General features: G+C 44.9%; 17 non-coding genes across 17 annotated transcripts; all 17 read left to right on the top strand.

Moving 5' to 3' along the window:
• The first annotated feature begins 224 nt into the window (after positions 1-224).
• Positions 225-306, top strand: trnal-uag. Its single transcript has one exon. It is a non-coding gene; the product is annotated as a tRNA-Leu (tRNA).
• A 320-nt stretch (positions 307-626) lies between these two features.
• Positions 627-698, top strand: trnag-ucc. Its single transcript has one exon. It is a non-coding gene; the product is annotated as a tRNA-Gly (tRNA).
• Positions 699-1,227: 529 nt separating this feature from the next.
• trnag-ucc lies at positions 1,228-1,299 on the top strand. The gene has a single exon. It is a non-coding gene; the product is annotated as a tRNA-Gly (tRNA).
• Positions 1,300-1,427: 128 nt separating this feature from the next.
• Positions 1,428-1,509, top strand: trnal-aag. Its single transcript has one exon. It is a non-coding gene; the product is annotated as a tRNA-Leu (tRNA).
• Positions 1,510-1,829: 320 nt separating this feature from the next.
• On the top strand, positions 1,830-1,901 carry trnag-ucc. The gene has a single exon. It is a non-coding gene; the product is annotated as a tRNA-Gly (tRNA).
• Positions 1,902-2,430: 529 nt separating this feature from the next.
• trnag-ucc lies at positions 2,431-2,502 on the top strand. The gene has a single exon. It is a non-coding gene; the product is annotated as a tRNA-Gly (tRNA).
• Positions 2,503-2,630: 128 nt separating this feature from the next.
• Positions 2,631-2,712, top strand: trnal-aag. The gene has a single exon. It is a non-coding gene; the product is annotated as a tRNA-Leu (tRNA).
• Positions 2,713-3,033: 321 nt separating this feature from the next.
• On the top strand, positions 3,034-3,105 carry trnag-ucc. The gene has a single exon. It is a non-coding gene; the product is annotated as a tRNA-Gly (tRNA).
• A 529-nt stretch (positions 3,106-3,634) lies between these two features.
• Positions 3,635-3,706, top strand: trnag-ucc. The gene has a single exon. It is a non-coding gene; the product is annotated as a tRNA-Gly (tRNA).
• A 128-nt stretch (positions 3,707-3,834) lies between these two features.
• trnal-aag lies at positions 3,835-3,916 on the top strand. The gene has a single exon. It is a non-coding gene; the product is annotated as a tRNA-Leu (tRNA).
• A 714-nt stretch (positions 3,917-4,630) lies between these two features.
• trnag-ucc lies at positions 4,631-4,702 on the top strand. The gene has a single exon. It is a non-coding gene; the product is annotated as a tRNA-Gly (tRNA).
• A 127-nt stretch (positions 4,703-4,829) lies between these two features.
• trnal-uag lies at positions 4,830-4,911 on the top strand. The gene has a single exon. It is a non-coding gene; the product is annotated as a tRNA-Leu (tRNA).
• A 311-nt stretch (positions 4,912-5,222) lies between these two features.
• trnal-aag lies at positions 5,223-5,304 on the top strand. The gene has a single exon. It is a non-coding gene; the product is annotated as a tRNA-Leu (tRNA).
• Positions 5,305-14,889: 9,585 nt separating this feature from the next.
• trnag-ucc lies at positions 14,890-14,961 on the top strand. Its single transcript has one exon. It is a non-coding gene; the product is annotated as a tRNA-Gly (tRNA).
• Positions 14,962-15,500: 539 nt separating this feature from the next.
• trnag-ucc lies at positions 15,501-15,572 on the top strand. The gene has a single exon. It is a non-coding gene; the product is annotated as a tRNA-Gly (tRNA).
• A 530-nt stretch (positions 15,573-16,102) lies between these two features.
• Positions 16,103-16,174, top strand: trnag-ucc. Its single transcript has one exon. It is a non-coding gene; the product is annotated as a tRNA-Gly (tRNA).
• Positions 16,175-16,301: 127 nt separating this feature from the next.
• trnal-aag lies at positions 16,302-16,383 on the top strand. The gene has a single exon. It is a non-coding gene; the product is annotated as a tRNA-Leu (tRNA).
• Positions 16,384-18,366: the final 1,983 nt, after the last annotated feature.

Here is an 18,366-nt window from a genome sequence, read left to right as displayed (position 1 = left end):
GTTGTCGTTGATGCTTTCTTGGGGGATCGTAGGTATAGTTGCTCCATCACCAGACAATACAAACCGTGAAGAGGCATTTCGTCTCTTGTGACGGTCGAACACATCCGGAGTAGGCCAAGTGTTCCAAACTCGACAGAAGTATAAACCAGGTTTAGGGCAATCTTTTACTAGTTCAGTATCGATCAGTTTTGGGAGAAGCTCGGGTGGCCAACAGCTGACAACGGGGTAGCGTGGCCGAGCGGTCCAAGGCGCTGGATTTAGGCTCCAGTCTCTCCGGAGGCGTGGGTTCGAATCCGACTGCTGCCACTTTTGTAGGGTGCTAATGCCGTCTCGTTGCTTTCAAGTCAGTAAGTGGGTTTTAAAGGTGAACTGTGGCTCGACATGTTGTCGTTGATGCTTTCTTGGGGCATCGTAGGTATAGTGGCTCCATCACCAGACAATACAAAGTGTGAGAGGCATTTCGTCTCTTGTGACGGTCGAGCACATCCGGATTAGGCCAAGTGTTCCAAACTCGACAGAAGTATAAACCAGTTTTAGGGCAATCAATTACTAGTTGGACGTCAGTAGGTGGTGTGAAAAGTCGAACCGTGGCTCGAAATGCTGTGCGATCATGGAGGATGTCGTGGGCATTGGTGGTATAGTGGCAAGCATAGCTGCCTTCCAAGCAGTTGACCCGGGTTCGATTCCCGGCCAATGCCGGACCTTGAGAAAGATGTGTTTTATCTGGTGTCATTCCACTGCTTGCGGGCATTAGACTAGTCACGTGAGCTCCTGGACGATCGATCAGCTTCGGTTGGAGCTCGGCTGGCCAACAGTTGACAACGGGGTAGCGTGGCCGAGCCGTCCAAGGCGCTGGATTTAGGCTCCAGTCTCTCCGGAGGCGTGGGTTCAAATCCCACCCCTGCCAGTTTTGTAGGGTGCTAACGCCGTCTCGTTGCTTTCAAGTCAGTAAGTGGGTTTGAAAGGTGAACTGTGGCTCGACATGTTGTCGTTGATGCTTTCTTGGGGCATCGTAGGTATAGTGGCTCCATCACCAGACAATACAAAGTGTGAGAGGCATTTCGTCTCTTGTGACGGTCGAGCACATCCGGATTAGGCCAAGTGTTCCAAACTCGACAGAAGTATAAACCAGGTTTATGGCAAACTCTTACTAGTTGGACGTCAGTAGGTGGTGTGAAAAATCGAACCGTGGCTCGAAAAGCTGTGCGATCATGGAGGATGTTGTGGGCATTGGTGGTATAGTGGCAAGCATAGCTGCCTTCCAAGCAGTTGACCCGGGTTCGATTCCCGGCCAATGCAGAACCTTGAGAAAGATGTGTTTTATCTGGTGTCATTCCACTGCTTGCGGGCATTAGATATAGTCACGTGAGCTCCTGGACGATCGATCAGCTTCGGTTTGAGCTCGGCTGGCCAACAGCTGACAACGGGGTAGCGTGGCCGAGCTGTCCAAGGCGCTGGATTAAGGCTCCAGTCTCTCCAGAGGCGTGGGTTCGAATACCACCGCTGCCACTTTTGTAGGGTGCTAACGCCGTCTCGTTGCTTTCAAGTCAGTAAGTGGGTTTTAAAGTTGAATTATGGCTCGACATGTTGTCGTTTATGCTTTCTTGGGGCATCGAAGGTATAGTGGTTCCATCACCAGACAATACAAAGTGTGAGAGGCATTTCGTCTCTTGTGACGGTCGAGCACATCCGGATTAGGCCAAGTGTTCCAAACTCGACAGAAGTATAAACCAGGTTTTTGGCAATCTCTTACTAGTTGGACGTCAGTAGGTGGTGTGAAAAATCGAACCGTGGCTCGAAAAGCTGTGCGATCATGGAGGATGTCGTGGGCATTGGTGGTATAGTGGCAAGCATAGCTGCCTTCCAAGCAGTTGACCCGGGTTCGATTCCCGGCCAATGCAGAACCTTGAGAAACATGTGTTTTATCTGGTGTCATTCCACTGCTTGCGGGCATTAGACTAGTCACGTGAGCTCCTGGACGATCGATCAGCTTCGGTTGGAGCTCGGCTGGCCAACAGTTGACAACGGGGTAGCGTGGCCGAGCCGTCCAAGGCGCTGGATTTAGGCTCCAGTCTCTCCGGAGGCGTGGGTTCAAATCCCACCCCTGCCAGTTTTGTAGGGTGCTAACGCCGTCTCGTTGCTTTCAAGTCAGTAAGTGGGTTTGAAAGGTGAACTGTGGCTCGACATGTTGTCGTTGATGCTTTCTTGGGGCATCGTAGGTATAGTGGCTCCATCACCAGACAATACAAAGTGTGAGAGGCATTTCGTCTCTTGTGACGGTCGAGCACATCCGGATTAGGCCAAGTGTTCCAAACTCGACAGAAGTATAAACCAGGTTTATGGCAAACTCTTACTAGTTGGACGTCAGTAGGTGGTGTGAAAAATCGAACCGTGGCTCGAAAAGCTGTGCGATCATGGAGGATGTTGTGGGCATTGGTGGTATAGTGGCAAGCATAGCTGCCTTCCAAGCAGTTGACCCGGGTTCGATTCCCGGCCAATGCAGAACCTTGAGAAAGATGTGTTTTATCTGGTGTCATTCCACTGCTTGCGGGCATTAGATATAGTCACGTGAGCTCCTGGACGATCGATCAGCTTCGGTTTGAGCTCGGCTGGCCAACAGCTGACAACGGGGTAGCGTGGCCGAGCTGTCCAAGGCGCTGGATTAAGGCTCCAGTCTCTCCAGAGGCGTGGGTTCGAATACCACCGCTGCCACTTTTGTAGGGTGCTAACGCCGTCTCGTTGCTTTCAAGTCAGTAAGTGGGTTTTTAAAGTTGAATTATGGCTCGACATGTTGTCGTTTATGCTTTCTTGGGGCATCGAAGGTATAGTGGTTCCATCACCAGACAATACAAAGTGTGAGAGGCATTTCGTCTCTTGTGACGGTCGAGCACATCCGGATTAGGCCAAGTGTTCCAAACTCGACAGAAGTATAAACCAGGTTTTTGGCAATCTCTTACTAGTTGGACGTCAGTAGGTGGTGTGAAAAATCGAACCGTGGCTCGAAAAGCTGTGCGATCATGGAGGATGTCGTGGGCATTGGTGGTATAGTGGCAAGCATAGCTGCCTTCCAAGCAGTTGACCCGGGTTCGATTCCCGGCCAATGCAGAACCTTGAGAAACATGTGTTTTATCTGGTGTCATTCCACTGCTTGCGGGCATTAGACTAGTCACGTGAGCTCCTGGACGATCGATCAGCTTCGGTTGGAGCTCGGCTGGCCAACAGTTGACAACGGGGTAGCGTGGCCGAGCCGTCCAAGGCGCTGGATTTAGGCTCCAGTCTCTCCGGAGGCGTGGGTTCAAATCCCACCCCTGCCAGTTTTGTAGGGTGCTAACGCCGTCTCGTTGCTTTCAAGTCAGTAAGTGGGTTTGAAAGGTGAACTGTGGCTCGACATGTTGTCGTTGATGCTTTCTTGGGGCATCGTAGGTATAGTGGTTCCATCACCAGACAATACAAAGTGTGAGGGGCATTTCGTCTCTTGTGACGGTCGAGCACATCCGGATTAGGCCAAGTGTTCCAAACTCGACAGAAGTATAAACCAGGTTTTTGGCAATCTCTTACTAGTTGGACGTCAGTAGGTGGTGTGAAAAATCGAACCGTGGCTCGAAAAGCTGTGCGATCATGGAGGATGTCGTGGGCATTGGTGGTATAGTGGCAAGCATAGCTGCCTTCCAAGCAGTTGACCCGGGTTCGATTCCCGGCCAATGCAGAACCTTGAGAAAAATGTGTTTTATCTGGTGTCATTCCACTGCTTGCGGGCATTAGATATAGTCACGTGAGCTCCTGGACGATCGATCAGCTTCGGTTCGAGCTCGGCTGGCCAACAGTTGACAACGGGGTAGCGTGGCCGAGCGGTCCAAGGCGCTGGATTAAGGCTCCAGTCTCTCCGGAGGCGTGGGTTCGAATCCCACCGCTGCCACTTTTGTAGGGTGCTAACGGCGTCTCATTGCTTTCACGTGAGTAAGTGGGTTTGAAAGGTGAACTGTGGCTCGACGTGTTGTGTTGTGTTGTCGTTGATGCTTTCTTGGGGCATCGTAGGTATAGTGGCTCCATCACCAGACAATACAAACCGTGAAGAGGCATTTCGTCTCTTGTGACGGTCGAACACATCCGGAGTAGGCCAAGTGTTCCAAACTCGACAGAAGTATAAACCAGGTTTAGGGCAATCTGTTACTAGTTCAGTATCGATCAGTTTTGGGAGAAGCTCGGGTGGCCAACAGCTGACAACGGGGGTAGCGTGGCCGAGCCGTCCAAGGCGCTGGATTTAGGCTCCAGTCTCTCCGGAGGCGTGGGTTAGAATCCGACTGCTGCCATTTTTGTAGGGTGATAATGCCGTCTCGTTGCTTTCAAGTCAGTAAGTGGGTTTGAAAGTTGAATTATGGCTCGACATGTTGTCGTTGATGCTTTCTTGGGGCATCGTAGGTATAGTGGCTCCATCACCAGACAATACAAAGTGTGAGAGGCATTTCGTCTCTTGTGACGGTCGAGCACATCCGGATTAGGCCAAGTGTTCCAAACTCGACAGAAGTATAAACCAGGTTTATGGCAATCTCTTACTAGTTGGACGTCAGTAGGTGGTGTGAAAAATCGAACCGTGGCTCGAAATACTGTGCGATCATGGAGGATGTTGTGGGCATTGGTGGTATAGTGGCAAGCATAGCTGCCTTCCAAGCAGTTGACCCGGGTTCGATTCCCGGCCAATGCATAACCTTGAGAAAGATGTGTTTTATCTGGTGTCATTCCACTGCTTGCGGGCATTAGACTAGTCACGTGAGCTCCTGGACGATCGATCAGCTTCGGTTGGAGCTCGGCTGGCCAACAGTTGACAATGGGGTAGCGTGGCCGAGCGGTCCAAGGTGCTGGATTTAGGCTCCAGTCTCTCCGGAGGCGTGGGTTCGAATCCCACCGCTGCCAGTTTTGTAGGGTGCTAACGGCGTCTCGTTGCTTTCACGTCAGTAAGTGGGTTTGAAAGGTGAACTGTGGCTCGACGTGTTGTGTTGTGTTGTCGTTGATGCTTTCTTGGGGCATCGTAGGTATAGTGGCTCCATCACCAGACAATACAAACCGTGAAGAGGCATTTCGTCTCTTGTGATGGTCGAACACATCCGGAGTAGGCCAAGTGTTCCAAACTCGACAGAAGTATAAACCAGGTTTAGGGCAATCTGTTACTAGTTCAGTATCGATCAGTTTTGGGAGAAGCTCGGGTGGCCAACAGCTGACAACGGGGTAGCGTGGCCGAGCGGTCGAAGGCGCTGGATTAAGGCTCCAGTCTCTCCGGAGGCGTGGGTTCGAATCCCACCGCTGCCACTTTTGTAGGGTGCTAACGCCGTCTTGTTGCTTTCAAGTCAGTAAGTGGGTTTTAAAGTTGAATTATGGCTCGACATGTTGTCGTTGATGCTTTCTTGGGGCATCGTAGGTATAGTGGCTCCATCACCAGACAATACAAAGTGTGAGAGGCATTTCGTCTCTTGTGACGGTCGAGCACATCCGGATTAGGCCAAGTGTTCCAAACTCGACAGAAGTATAAACCAGGTTTATGGCAATCTCTTACTAGTTGGACGTCAGTAGGTGGTGTGAAAAATCGAACCGTGGCTCGAAAAGCTGTGCGATCATGGAGGATGTCGTGGGCATTGGTGGTATAGTGGCAAGCATAGCTGCCTTCCAAGCAGTTGACCTGGGTTCGTTTCCCGGCCAATGCAGAACCTTGAGAAAAATGTGTTTTATCTGGTGTCATTCCACTGCTTGCGGGCATTAGATATAGTCACGTGAGCTCCTGGACGATCGATCAGCTTCGGTTCGAGCTCAGCTGGCCAACAGTTGACAACGGGGTAGCGTGGCCTAGCGGTCCAAGTGTCAGAAGTATTAATCTATCAAGCATTGCACAGTCAGTCGGTGAACAAGTTTAAGAAAGCTTTATTGCTTGTGGCCGGCCCACAAGGAGACAAAACATCACACCCCATTGTGCTACAAGTTTGTCCGCTAGCATGTTGCGCTAGCTAGCTATTTAAGCAGAACCGCCCTTTACAGTCATTGGTTAAGACAAAGGCATGCAAATGTTCCATTGCTCTTCTTCATTGGCTCCTTGCATAGACCTGGCGCGCGCGTGTGTGCGTGCGTGTTTGAGTGTGTGCGTGCTTGAGTGTGTGCGTGTGTGTGCCTTTTGACCCCTGTAAGCTTGACCACATGATTCACCCAACACAGATAAGGCCAGACATCTTTTATGGCCTCTCCAGTAAGAGAGAGTGGTCAGCCCAGGTCACCTTGTTTACGTATGCCTCATGTTACCCAAAGTCCAGATTTGGGGGTAGGCTTCTCTCTACACACAAGGAATGCTGAACACAGAATCATTCTTATACAGGATAAATGTGTTACATCTTCAATTTCTCCAACATATCCCTCCTGTTTATCCTGAATAAAATGTGTCATTCCAAAGCCACGCCTACACACAGTCAATAAAATCAAAAATACATAAAATAAAAATAATTCATAAAATAAAAAATGTGTAATATTCAATAAGACTACACAGCATTATAGTCTAGCAGTGTGAATGCTTGGACATGACGGTAGCCCATGGTATTGGGTAAAACCCGTCATCACTTAGCAGAATGGTCATTTGACGTCTGATGAGTTGGACCTCATCTCAGATCTCCTTCACACAAAATCAAATAGAAACAAAGATTGCAACAAAGAATTCAATACAGAAATTATCAGGATATAAGAACATGCCTACTTGTTGTCTACCTGGTCATCTCTAAAACCATCAAACATTCAGTAGACTGTCAGTCAGGTTTTTCTAAGACAGGCCCTGATTGTGCTCTTCCTCTCCAGGTTAGGTGATAAGCATTTCTGTCCAAGTCAGGGAGTCATAAACCTCAGTTAACCAAACAAAAACCTGTTTAACCCTTAAGTCACCCCAGATTCTGTCTCCAAATGCACTCTCCCACAACTTATCTCCATTTTATAGATGGCAAAAGAAGCTCACCCTCCCCCGAAGGTGATCTCCTACAGCGCAGTCAGGACTCTAAATCAACAGACATTTCTCTCCAGCCTCCTGCTAACTCTTTTACAACCTCTTCATGATAAAAGATCACTTTTGCACATCTCCTGAAATCTCCTTACATGTTCTCAATTTCTGTTTTCAAATTAATATCAACTTTCTGTGATGCAACCAAGTTTCTCAAAAGCAAAACATCAAGCTTTAATGCAACTCCCAAATAATACTTAATCAAGTCATATAAATGAAGTATTGTAGTATCATGGTCACAGTATTGTTATCTCCTCTTCCGACAGTCAATAACTGTTCTCAAAACATTCAAACTTCTGCCCTGGAACATAACATATCAACTGGACATCTTTACATAACTGGTAGAACGTATCATGATAGGAGTGTTTGTACCTAAATTTTATTCCACAGAAAAGTTTCTTACGTATCTCAAGATTAAAACAACACTTCTGAATCTGTTTAACATTTGCATTGTTATCAATTAAACAGTTAAATCATATCTGTAGTCATAGCACCATGTAGTTCCTACATATTTCAACATCCAAAACGGAACATCATTCTCAAGACAATTCCCCTTGTTTCTCAAAGTCCAATTTCCTGAAACTGATGCCATGATTGTGTGCATGGTGATTGTGTAATCTTCTCATAGAAAATGTAGTCTAGTTGATCAAAACGGCAACCTCAACGCACTGTTTTCCTTATTTTGCCATCATCAAACAAAGTGCACGCTTGACTCACGTGTACCATGCCATTTCCTCTCTGAAACTAGCCAGGAATGACCCTGTTCACCTTGGGTCATTTTCCAGGACTTAACGTGTCAAATCCGTCACCACAATCCAGTCTCCTTAGGTCAGGGACCTCTCACTGGATTGAGACAGCATCTCTCTCCTGTCTGCGAATTTCAGAACAAAGTAGACTACACAGTAATTAAAATTACATTCTCACAGAGGTCAGTTGAAGGCAACTGACTCGTCGTTGGTCCATTCCTGAATCTTTACATTTCTTTAGCTCAATAAAGTTCATGCATATCTTGTTCTCTCTCAAAGTATGCTAAAAAAGTTTTGTCTTAAAGTTTCCTTGAATAGTTTGCAAATCCATATACTGTGAACACTCTTTCGTTATCATTCCCTCCTGTTGAGACATGATCAATCTCATGGCTCAATATTATAGCATAACGAAATAGATTCTTCAGTAACATAAGTTCCTCCTGTGAATTTACACAACCCATCATTTGTGACACTCCTTGCATTTCTCTCAAGACAGTCTCATCCACATTATACCTTTCCTAATGTTAAGACACCTGTATGGCTGCCTCTTTTGCTGCCACATCTGCTTTAGCATTCCCAGAAAAATAAAATCTATGTTATCAGTATGAACTTTTAGTAGACCAAACACATTTTTCACAATCGCCATCTTTCCTTGTAGATAGTCACTGAGGTTAAAAGATTGCATCTTTTAACCATAGGGAACAGCAAAGTAAACATTATCCATTCCAACCACTAATTTTCAGTCATTAAATCCAGTTCTTAATACTAGTTCGTTTTGCTCGTCTCAGCGGTGTTGTCTTTATCTGTCTTATTGTTTCCACTAGTGGCATCATACAGGAGCAATCACCTTTTCAAACCATAGTATAGGGAAGACTATTATGAATATTAGCAACAGTAAGCTACATATGGTACCACGAAGGTCACAATACTACGGATGAGGAAATAGGTCACCCATCCTTTCTACCTTTCCCTGCTTACTGTCTCCTATCTTTTTAGCCTACACCCTATGTCTCTGTTGGCCGTTGATTTCTTCACTGAGTTTGAGACGCGCCGTTCTTTAAGAGAATGACTCCCCTTTGTAGTCAGACTTGTGCCTCAAGACTGTGGTGAGTAACTAATCTGTCCCTGTATCAATGTCCCTTCCTTACAATGTGACAAATGCATCCAAGACGTCCTCTCTGCTATTTTGACTGCAGTGGGTGTGGTGAGTAGTACCTGATACGGTCCCTCCCACCTGGGCTGGACCAGTTATTTCTTTTTGATAACTTTAATCAATACCCAACCTCCTGGTTTGACTCATCCACTCTTTGGTTTACTGCTTCACCTGGAACAGAATTTAGCAGAAGATCTCTTTTCTAGTTAGCATTTTGTATAAAATCGGTTAACTTTTTGATCCACTTCATCAGGAATTTGGATTACTTCTAGTAGAACCAACACAAGTTATTCAAAACTCTTATTTATCCATTGTTGAACAAACATGTATAACAAGACAATACCTCATCATTTGATATTCAACTCCTATTACTGATGTCTAGAAATCTGTTTCTTTGTTCCCTTTTAAACAAAATCAACTGTTAGTCTAATTTCTTTCACTCCAAAAACCTTTTCTTTCTTTCAAACCCGGTAAGTTTAAGACCGATATCATTTTAAATTCTCTGTTTAACCAAATCACACCTCTTTTTGTTAAAGATATGATAAAACCATTGTCATTATCCCAAACCAGAATTCAATCTGTATGTTTCTCAAATGAAAATATAGACCACATAATGTTCCCAATGTAGCGTTTAACAAAACTTTTTTCAAATATATTTTCCATAAAGGTCAGATAGGTAGAACTTCATAACTTGCTTTGGCTGCAGTCCAAAACAAGCTAATTAGCACAAACCATCATAACCACAATTTATCAGACTTATGAGTCTTCCCAAATTATTTCAGAACAAAGGTTATTATAACCCTCCTTATGCACTAATACCATTTATTAATACAACCTTATCACAGCCTAACTGTTTATCCAAAACATTGTGTCAGGCTCCTGATAAAACATGCAATCAAACTTAAAGCCAAATTACAATAAAACTCAAAATAAAAATACATTTTAGTTATTTTCTCTTTCTCATTTCATAACTAAATTGCATCCAATACCTTTATCAAAACTCTTAAAAATCCTACATTTTACTATTTTGATTTTAAATGTTTTCCCATATACCTAAAGTATATGCATAGTTCCCTTTTCAGAACATCAAAGTGTTTAAACCAATCATCTCTTCACAACCACAAAACGTTCTCCTGTTTCATTTTATAACCTTCCATGAACCTCTTAAACCAATCTTTTATGTAACTTTCAAATCATTTCCTCATAATGTTTTACATACATTTCTTCAAACCAAAATAAAACATTTGTGAAAACACAGCTTCAAAATAACCCAACTGGAAAAGTGCCACCAATTGATTCCATGTCAATGGATATTTGATGTGCAAGTGGTTATTATAATCAGATGTAGCTACTAAAGTTACAATTTCAAATTAAATCAAATCCTTAAACAAAACATTCCTTCGCCAAATAAAAACAACCTTCCTGTCTAAACGCAAACTTCCCATAAGTTCCCTATAACACACAAGGTTGCAATTATTGACTTAATTTCGCCTTTGATTTCAAAATTAGCCTTCTACTAATTCTCTGAGCCACATTTTAATTTGCTTTAAACTATCGTTATCATAATGTTGTTTCATCAAATCAATGTTCGGACAGTTAAAACTGCTCCCAGACCTTAGTCACTCATGCCAGTATTATGCTCCGTAATCACGTCAACCATGTCTTAATGTCCTTAAGACAAAAGAAAATATAAATTCGCCCTTTTTCTTTTTAAACCTTTAAATTCACAATTTAACATGAGTACCATAAGCCCGTAAAACAAAAACCTTATTCTTTAACTTCTCAAAAGTCTTATCAAAGCATACAGAGAATACTCCTTTGAATATTCCTATATTTACCAGCCATTACGCCCACAACATGCATTATGCACGGACAATTCTTCAAATCTAATTTATGCGGACCAAAAACTCCAAATTAAGATATTTAATTGGAATATTTTGTAGTTTGTAGCCTATATGGTTTAATGTAACACTCTTCTTACTTAATTACTTTTAGTTTTTACTTGAATGACTCAAATCTAGCACATTGTATCCATCAGCGCCCGCTTCAAACTCGAATCAAACAAACAGCGCACTCTGGAACAAGCAAAAACCTTTTTTTTTCCCTCTTTGAACAACACAGATGGTTGGCGTTTACCTTCTATTCACTTAATTTTGCTCTATAACTCTTGCGATTGTATTGGAACCAATTTATAAACCAGGGGTTCAATTTCTGCATTCTTATTGAATACCATAACACATCAAAGATATGACGCTTTTAAATACAAGTTCTGGTCGGAAAGGCTTCAAAAAACCTCCCTGTTTGGCTAGGAATTACAACAAATGTTTATCATGCATTTGTTAACCACCAAACTTCGAATTCTTCCAAACGGACACATCTCTCAGCATTAATACTCACATAATTATGCAGAATTACCCTCTGGGATCACCTTTGCAAAACTTCAACGTAACGGGACTCTTAGCCCCCACCTTTCCTCGGAATTTCTGAAACTCATGTAAAATGTACTCGAACAACCAAAAACCTTGTTAGCAAATGTATCAAAATAGGCTACTCTTCACTTAATATATTTCAAAAGTAACCAAATTAATGTGTAAATTCGCTCCAAATTCATCTATTTCTCTAAATTTGCGTATTTTCAATCTCTCAATTTCTTATTAGTCTGCGCATGCGTCATGTGGTTACTCATCTGGATCTCAAATGTCAAGCTGCAATACCTTTACTAGCCTGTACCCGCCGCCATCGCTGTTGAGTCTGTATGCAAGTTTGTTAGCTACAAATGTTGTTGCCATAGTTGCAAATTCAACTTCCTGGACTCTCCTTGGTCTCAGGACAGAGCAAAATCTCTGGCAAAATGCACTTTCTCTATGTTTTCACCATTAGCCATTAGCTAACAAAGTCACAGCTTGGATCTTTTCCTCTCAGATCCCAACAATTTGTAAAAGACTTTGTTCAACAGACAGCGGATTGGCAAATTCACTAGAATCATGTCAGCCTTCTTTTAGACACATTTGAAACAAAAATTACCACATTCTCTTCACTACTCTTTAACTTAAACAATTGGAACTTCAATTTCACCATTGAATTTTGGTTTCCATATTTCTAAGCATTTCACAATTCCTCTGTACAACTTTTAAAACAATTAACCATGGTTATATATACACAATAGGTCCGCGGTTTATACAATTATACAATTAGTCCTCATCGACTAATATAATTAGTCCTCGTCGACTAATGTAGTACTATCTTTTACGTGCGCACGGAGTCATTTAATCCTGTAGTCTTCTCACAGCGACTGTGGACGGCCCATTTACCTCAATGGCTTTCTACAGAATTTAGCAAAATAGGTTACTACGCTGTTCCCGGTACCCCCGGCGCCATATGTTAGTAAACGTGGCTTCTGTGATTAGCCTGCACCATCTCACAACTGGATCTGAATTAAGCAAATGTAGATGATAGAACTGCACGTCTAATTTATCTTTAACTTAAAAATCGAGAGTCCAAATTCTGCATTGTACACTGAAAAGTCCTATCTTATGTTCACACATACATCTGAGTCCTGGTCGCCCAGGCCTTTTCAACCTGTTCGTTTGGCTAGGATTTAATAACACATGTTTGTAAGGCACGTGTCTACCACCAGACCCAGATCTATCAAAACAAACACATTTCAGCAACAATAAACGCACTTATGTAGAACTCCACTCTCTAATGGCATGTCAAACGCCTTTACCATGTGTAGATTACAATTCCCAATTCATCAGCAATAACAATCAGTTATTATGTCAATTTCAACCAATATACATTTACAGGTCAGGATCCATTGTGAGTTTAGTTCACGACTTCACAGCGGAGTATTTCATCCAACTCTGTTTTACTGCAATGGCATTCCCACAGAAATCAGCAATAATCTTTCCATTTGGTTAGGTATTTAACTACCACCAAACTCAGATATATTTCAAATATCTCAGTTCTGGTCGGTCAGGCCGTAACTGATTCTGTTCCATTTCTTAGCAAAACATACAGTCTATTTACTTCACCGATCTATCTGCTCCCAATGCGTCACAGATCACGGGTCTCAGTAAATATGACACCCCAATCGCTGCACTGGGTTTCCAACAGGTCTTAGCTGATAGGGACCAGAGTGCTTTAATAACTACACTATGGAGTTTTTTTAAAAATCAATTTGGAGCACAAAATTCGACTATATATATATACAATTTCATTCTTACCTTGTCCATCGAAAGCTGTGCCTCTTAGCTAGTCCAGAAATCCGTCACCTTTCCACCATCCCCTCCCCCCCCAAAAAACTGGCCTCTTTTTAAACAGCCATTTTTGCTGCGAGGTTCTCCATTGTCATGCACGTCTGCACGATTTTAGTTCTTGGTTCTTGGGTTCTGGATGGTGGAATGGATGTTGGAATCCGGCTCGAAGGACCATTGTGTCAGAAGTATTAATCTATCAAGCATTGCACAGTCAGTCGGTGAACAAGTTTAAGAAAGCTTTATTGCTTGTGGCCGGCCCACAAGGAGACAAAACATCACACCCCATTGTGCTACAAGTTTGTCCGCTAGCATGTTGCGCTAGCTAGCTATTTAAGCAGAACCGCCCTTTACAGTCATTGGTTAAGACAAAGGCATGCAAATGTTCCATTGCTCTTCTTCATTGGCTCCTTGCATAGACCTGGCGCGCGCGTGTGTGCGTGCGTGTTTGAGTGTGTGCGTGCTTGAGTGTGTGCGTGTGTGTGCCTTTTGACCCCTGTAAGCTTGACCACATGATTCACCCAACACAGATAAGGCCAGACATCTTTTAGGGCCTCTTCAGTAAGAGAGAGTGGTCAGCCCAGGTCACCTTGTTTACGTATGCCTCATGTTACCCAAAGTCCAGATTTGGGGGTAGGCTTCTCTCTACACACAAGGAATGCTGAACACAGAATCATTCTTATGCAGGATAAATGTGTTACATCTTCGATTTCTCCAACACCAAGGCGCTGGATTAAGGCTCCAGTCTCTCCGGAGGCGTGGGTTCGAATCCCACCGCTGCCACTTTAGTAGGGTGCTAACGGCGTCTCATTGCTTTCACGTCAGTAAGTGGGTTTGAAAGGTGAACTGTGTCTCGATGTGTTGTCGTTGATGCTTTCTTGGGGCATCGTAGGTATAGTGGCTCCATCACCAGACAATACAAAGTGTGAGAGGCATTTCGTCTCTTGTGACGGTCGAGCACATCCGGATTAGGCCAAGTGTTCCAAACTCGACAGAAGTATAAACCAGGTTTATGGCAATCTCTTACTAGTTGGACGTCAGTAGGTGGTGTGAAAAATCGAACCGTGGCTCGAAAAGCTGTGCGATCATGGAGGATGTCGTGGGCATTGGTGGTATAGTGGCAAGCATAGCTGCCTTCCAAGCAGTTGACCTGGGTTTGATTTCCGGCCAATGCAGAACCTTGAGAAAGATGTGTTTTATCTGGTGTCATTCCACTGCTTGCGGGCATTAGACTAGTCACGTGAGCTCCTGGACGATCAATCAGCTTCGGTTGGAGCTCGGCTGGCCAACAGTTGACAACGGGGTAGCGTGGCCGAGCGGTCCAAGGTGCTGGATTTAGGCTCCAGTCTCTCCGGAGGCATGGTTTCGAATCCCACCGCTGCCACTTTTGTAGGGTGCTAACGGCGTCTCATTGCTTTCACGTCAGTAAGTGGGTTTGAAAGGTGAACTGTGGCTCGACGTGTTGTGTTGTGTTGTCGTTGATGCTTTCTTGGGGCATCGTAGGTATAGTGGCTCCATCACCAGACAATACAAAGTGTGATAGGCATTTCGTCTCTTGTAACGTCGAGCACATCCGGATTAGGCCAAGTGTTCCAAACTCGACAGAAGTATAAACCAGGTTTATGGCAATCTCTTACTAGTTGGACGTCAGTAGGTGGTGTGAAAAATCGAACCGTGGCTCGAAAAGCTGTGCGATCATGGAGGATGTCGTGGGCATTGGTGGTATAGTGGCAAGCATAGCTGCCTTCCAAGCAGTTGACCCGGGTTCGATTCCCGGCCAATGCAGAACCTTGAGAAAGATGTGTTTTATCTGGTGTCATTCCACTGCTTGCGGGCATTAGATATAGTCACGTGAGCTCCTGGACGATCGATCAGCTTCGGTTGGAGCTCGGCTGGCCAACAGTTGACAACGGGGTAGCGTGGCCGAGCGGTCCAAGGTGCTGGATTTAGGCTCCAGTCTCTCCGGAGGCATGGTTTCGAATCCCACCGCTGCCACTTTTGTAGGGTGCTAACGGCGTCTCATTGCTTTCACGTCAGTAAGTGGGTTTGAAAGGTGAACTGTGGCTCGACGTGTTGTGTTGTGTTGTCGTTGATGCTTTCTTGGGGCATCGTAGGTATAGTGGCTCCATCACCAGACAATACAAAGTGTGATAGGCATTTCGTCTCTTGTAACGTCGAGCACATCCGGATTAGGCCAAGTGTTCCAAACTCGACAGAAGTATAAACCAGGTTTATGGCAAACTCTTACTAGTTGGACGTCAGTAGGTGGTGTGAAAAATCGAACCGTGGCTCGAAATGCTGTGCGATCATGGAGGATGTCGTGGGCATTGGTGGTATAGTGGCAAGCATATCTGCCTTCCAAGCAGTTGACCCGGGTTCGATTCCCGGCCAATGCAGAACCTTGAGAAAGATGTGTTTTATCTGGTGTCATTCCACTGCTTGCGGGCATTAGATATAGTCACGTGAGCTCCTGGACGATCGATCAGCTTCGGTTGGAGCTCGGCTGGCCAACAGCTGACAACGGGGTAGCGTGGCCGAGCGGTCCAAGGCGCTGGATTTAGGCTCCAGTCTCTCCGGAGGCGTGGGTTCGAATCTGACTGCTGCCACTTTTGTAGGGTACTAATGCCGTCTCGTTGCTTTCAAGTCAGTAAGTGGGTTTTAAAGGTGAACTGTGGCTCGACATGTTGTCGTTGATGCTTTCTTGGGGCATCGTAGGTATAGTGGCTCCATCACCAGACAATACAAAGTGTGAGAGGCATTTCGTCTCTTGTGACGGTCGAGCACATCCGGATTAGGCCAAGTGTTCCAAACTCGACAGAAGTATAAACCAGTTTTAGGGCAATCAATTACTAGTTGGACGTCAGTAGGTGGTGTGAAAAGTCGAACCGTGGCTCGAAATGCTGTGCGATCATGGAGGATGTCGTGGGCATTGGTGGTATAGTGGCAAGCATAGCTGCCTTCCAAGCAGTTGACCCGGGTTCGATTCCCGGCCAATGCAGAACCTTGAGAAAGATGTGTTTTATCTGGTGTCATTCCACTGCTTGCGGGCATTAGACTAGTCACGTGAGCTCCTGGACGATCGATCAGCTTCGGTTGGAGCTCGGCTGGCCAACAGTTGACAATGGGGTAGCGTGGCCGAGCGGTCCAAGGTGCTGGATTAAGGCTCCAGTCTCTCCGGAGGCGTGGGATCGAATCCCACCGCTGCCAGTTTTGTAGGGTGCTAACGGCGTCTCGTACTTTCACGTCAGTAAGTGGGTTTGAAAGGTGAACTGTGGCTCGTTGTGTTGTGTTGTCGTTGATGCTTTCTTGGGGCATCGTAGGTATAGTGGCTCCATCACCAGACAATACAAACCGTGAAGAGGCATTTCGTCTCTTGTGATGGTCGAACACATCCGGAGTAGGCCAAGTGTTCCAAACTCGACAGAAGTATAAACCAGGTTTAGGGCAATCTGTTACTAGTTCAGTATCGATCAGTTTTGGGAGAAGCTCGGGTGGCCAACAGCTGACAACGGGGTAGCTTGGCCGAGCCGTCCAAGGCGCTGGATTTAGGCTCCAGTCTCTCCGGAGGCGTGGGTTAGAATCCGACTGCTGCCATTTTTGTAGGGTGATAATGCCGTCTCGTTGCTTTCAAGTCAGTAAGTGGGTTTGAAAGTTGAATTATGGCTCGACATGTTGTCGTTGATGCTTTCTTGGGGCATCGTAGGTATAGTGGCTCCATCACCAGACAATACAAAGTGTGAGAGGCATTTCGTCTCTTGTGACGGTCGAGCACATCCGGATTAGGCCAAGTGTTCCAAACTCGACAGAAGTATAAACCAGGTTTATGGCAATCTCTTACTAGTTGGACGTCAGTAGGTGGTGTGAAAAATCGAACCGTGGCTCGAAATACTGTGCGATCATGGAGGATGTTGTGGGCATTGGTGGTATAGTGGCAAGCATAGCTGCCTTCCACGCGGCGGGCAGACGCCTGTACCTGTAAAGGGAAAAATTGGGGTACTCGTGTCGAATCCCAGTCACGACGATGTTTATTACAAATGATTTATTGTACTTCTTTCAATGATACAATATAGTGGCACTGGTTATCTGCTATATATCAAACCAATGTAAAAGGCCATACTGAGATGCCTCTAATCTACATCTAAAATTGCAGTATTGTACATTACAAATACATCATAATTGTATTCAGCCTTGTTTATTAACAAGATTGTGTATTGTCCGTTGGCACTATTTTCATTGTTTGTATATTGTCTGGTTTTGATGGAATATAAAAAAAATATATTCTGGTAAAAACCTCTAATATTGGGGATTTATTTTCAGTGTAACCAGTTGCCTGGATTTGTTTGAGCCACTAAATGAAGACATTTGTACAGATGAGTCTTAAGGGGTCAATGGTAATCAATAGTCTGATCCATCTCCATTTTCATACATCATGAACATTTATTTGATGATTAATTGTGATACAAATAACTGAGATGAACACACAATCTTATTTTGGCCATTTATTGGAACATGTAATCAAGGCTTGTACAAATAACCTAGATTAAGTGCAAAACAGTCATATTATTTATTTGAACTATTTACAACAATTTTTATGTACAGTTTGCCTACTTCCCCTTCTCCTCAGCCCACCTCTTCTTCTCTGCCTTGTAGAAGGCTGATTGTTGAAACTCCCCCCAGGTCATTTCAGCATTCATTCCGTCTGCCTTGTACAGGGACAGCACCCTGGTAGGACAGTAAATGTACCTGCCCGCCACACCCCGGAACGAATGGTACACATGGGGGCTTTCTGGCCCCTGCTTGATGGGCTTGCGGCAGAACTTGCAGAGCCGACCGGTGGGCTGCTGTTCTGCCGCCCTCCGTTTCCCCCGCAGATCAGCCAACCTCCGTGCCTCTGCTGACCTGAGCTTGGCTGCCTCAAGCTCTTTCCCAAAGAAAGGGGTGTCCGCAAAGTCCTCAAACGGCATTCTGGGGTCATTCAGGCCTTCTGCTGCATAGAGCTTGTGGACTCTTTGTGAGCAGTAAAAGTACTTGACCTCCCCAGACTGGTAGAAGAGGTGGATGGAGGAACCGTCTCCCTGGTATCGCGACTTCGGCTGGCCACAGGCAAGACAGTTCCTCGTCTTCTTTTTGCCCAGCTGCTGCTGCTGCTGTTGTTGCAGTGCCGTCTGCTTCTGGACTATGTCCCGCACC

Source organism: Hypomesus transpacificus, unplaced genomic scaffold, assembly GCF_021917145.1.
Source record: "Hypomesus transpacificus isolate Combined female unplaced genomic scaffold, fHypTra1 scaffold_188, whole genome shotgun sequence".
Classification (NCBI taxonomy): Eukaryota; Metazoa; Chordata; class Actinopteri; order Osmeriformes; family Osmeridae; genus Hypomesus; species Hypomesus transpacificus.
Note: the sequence above shows the minus strand (reverse complement) of the source record. Positions and strands in the feature narration are given on the sequence as shown.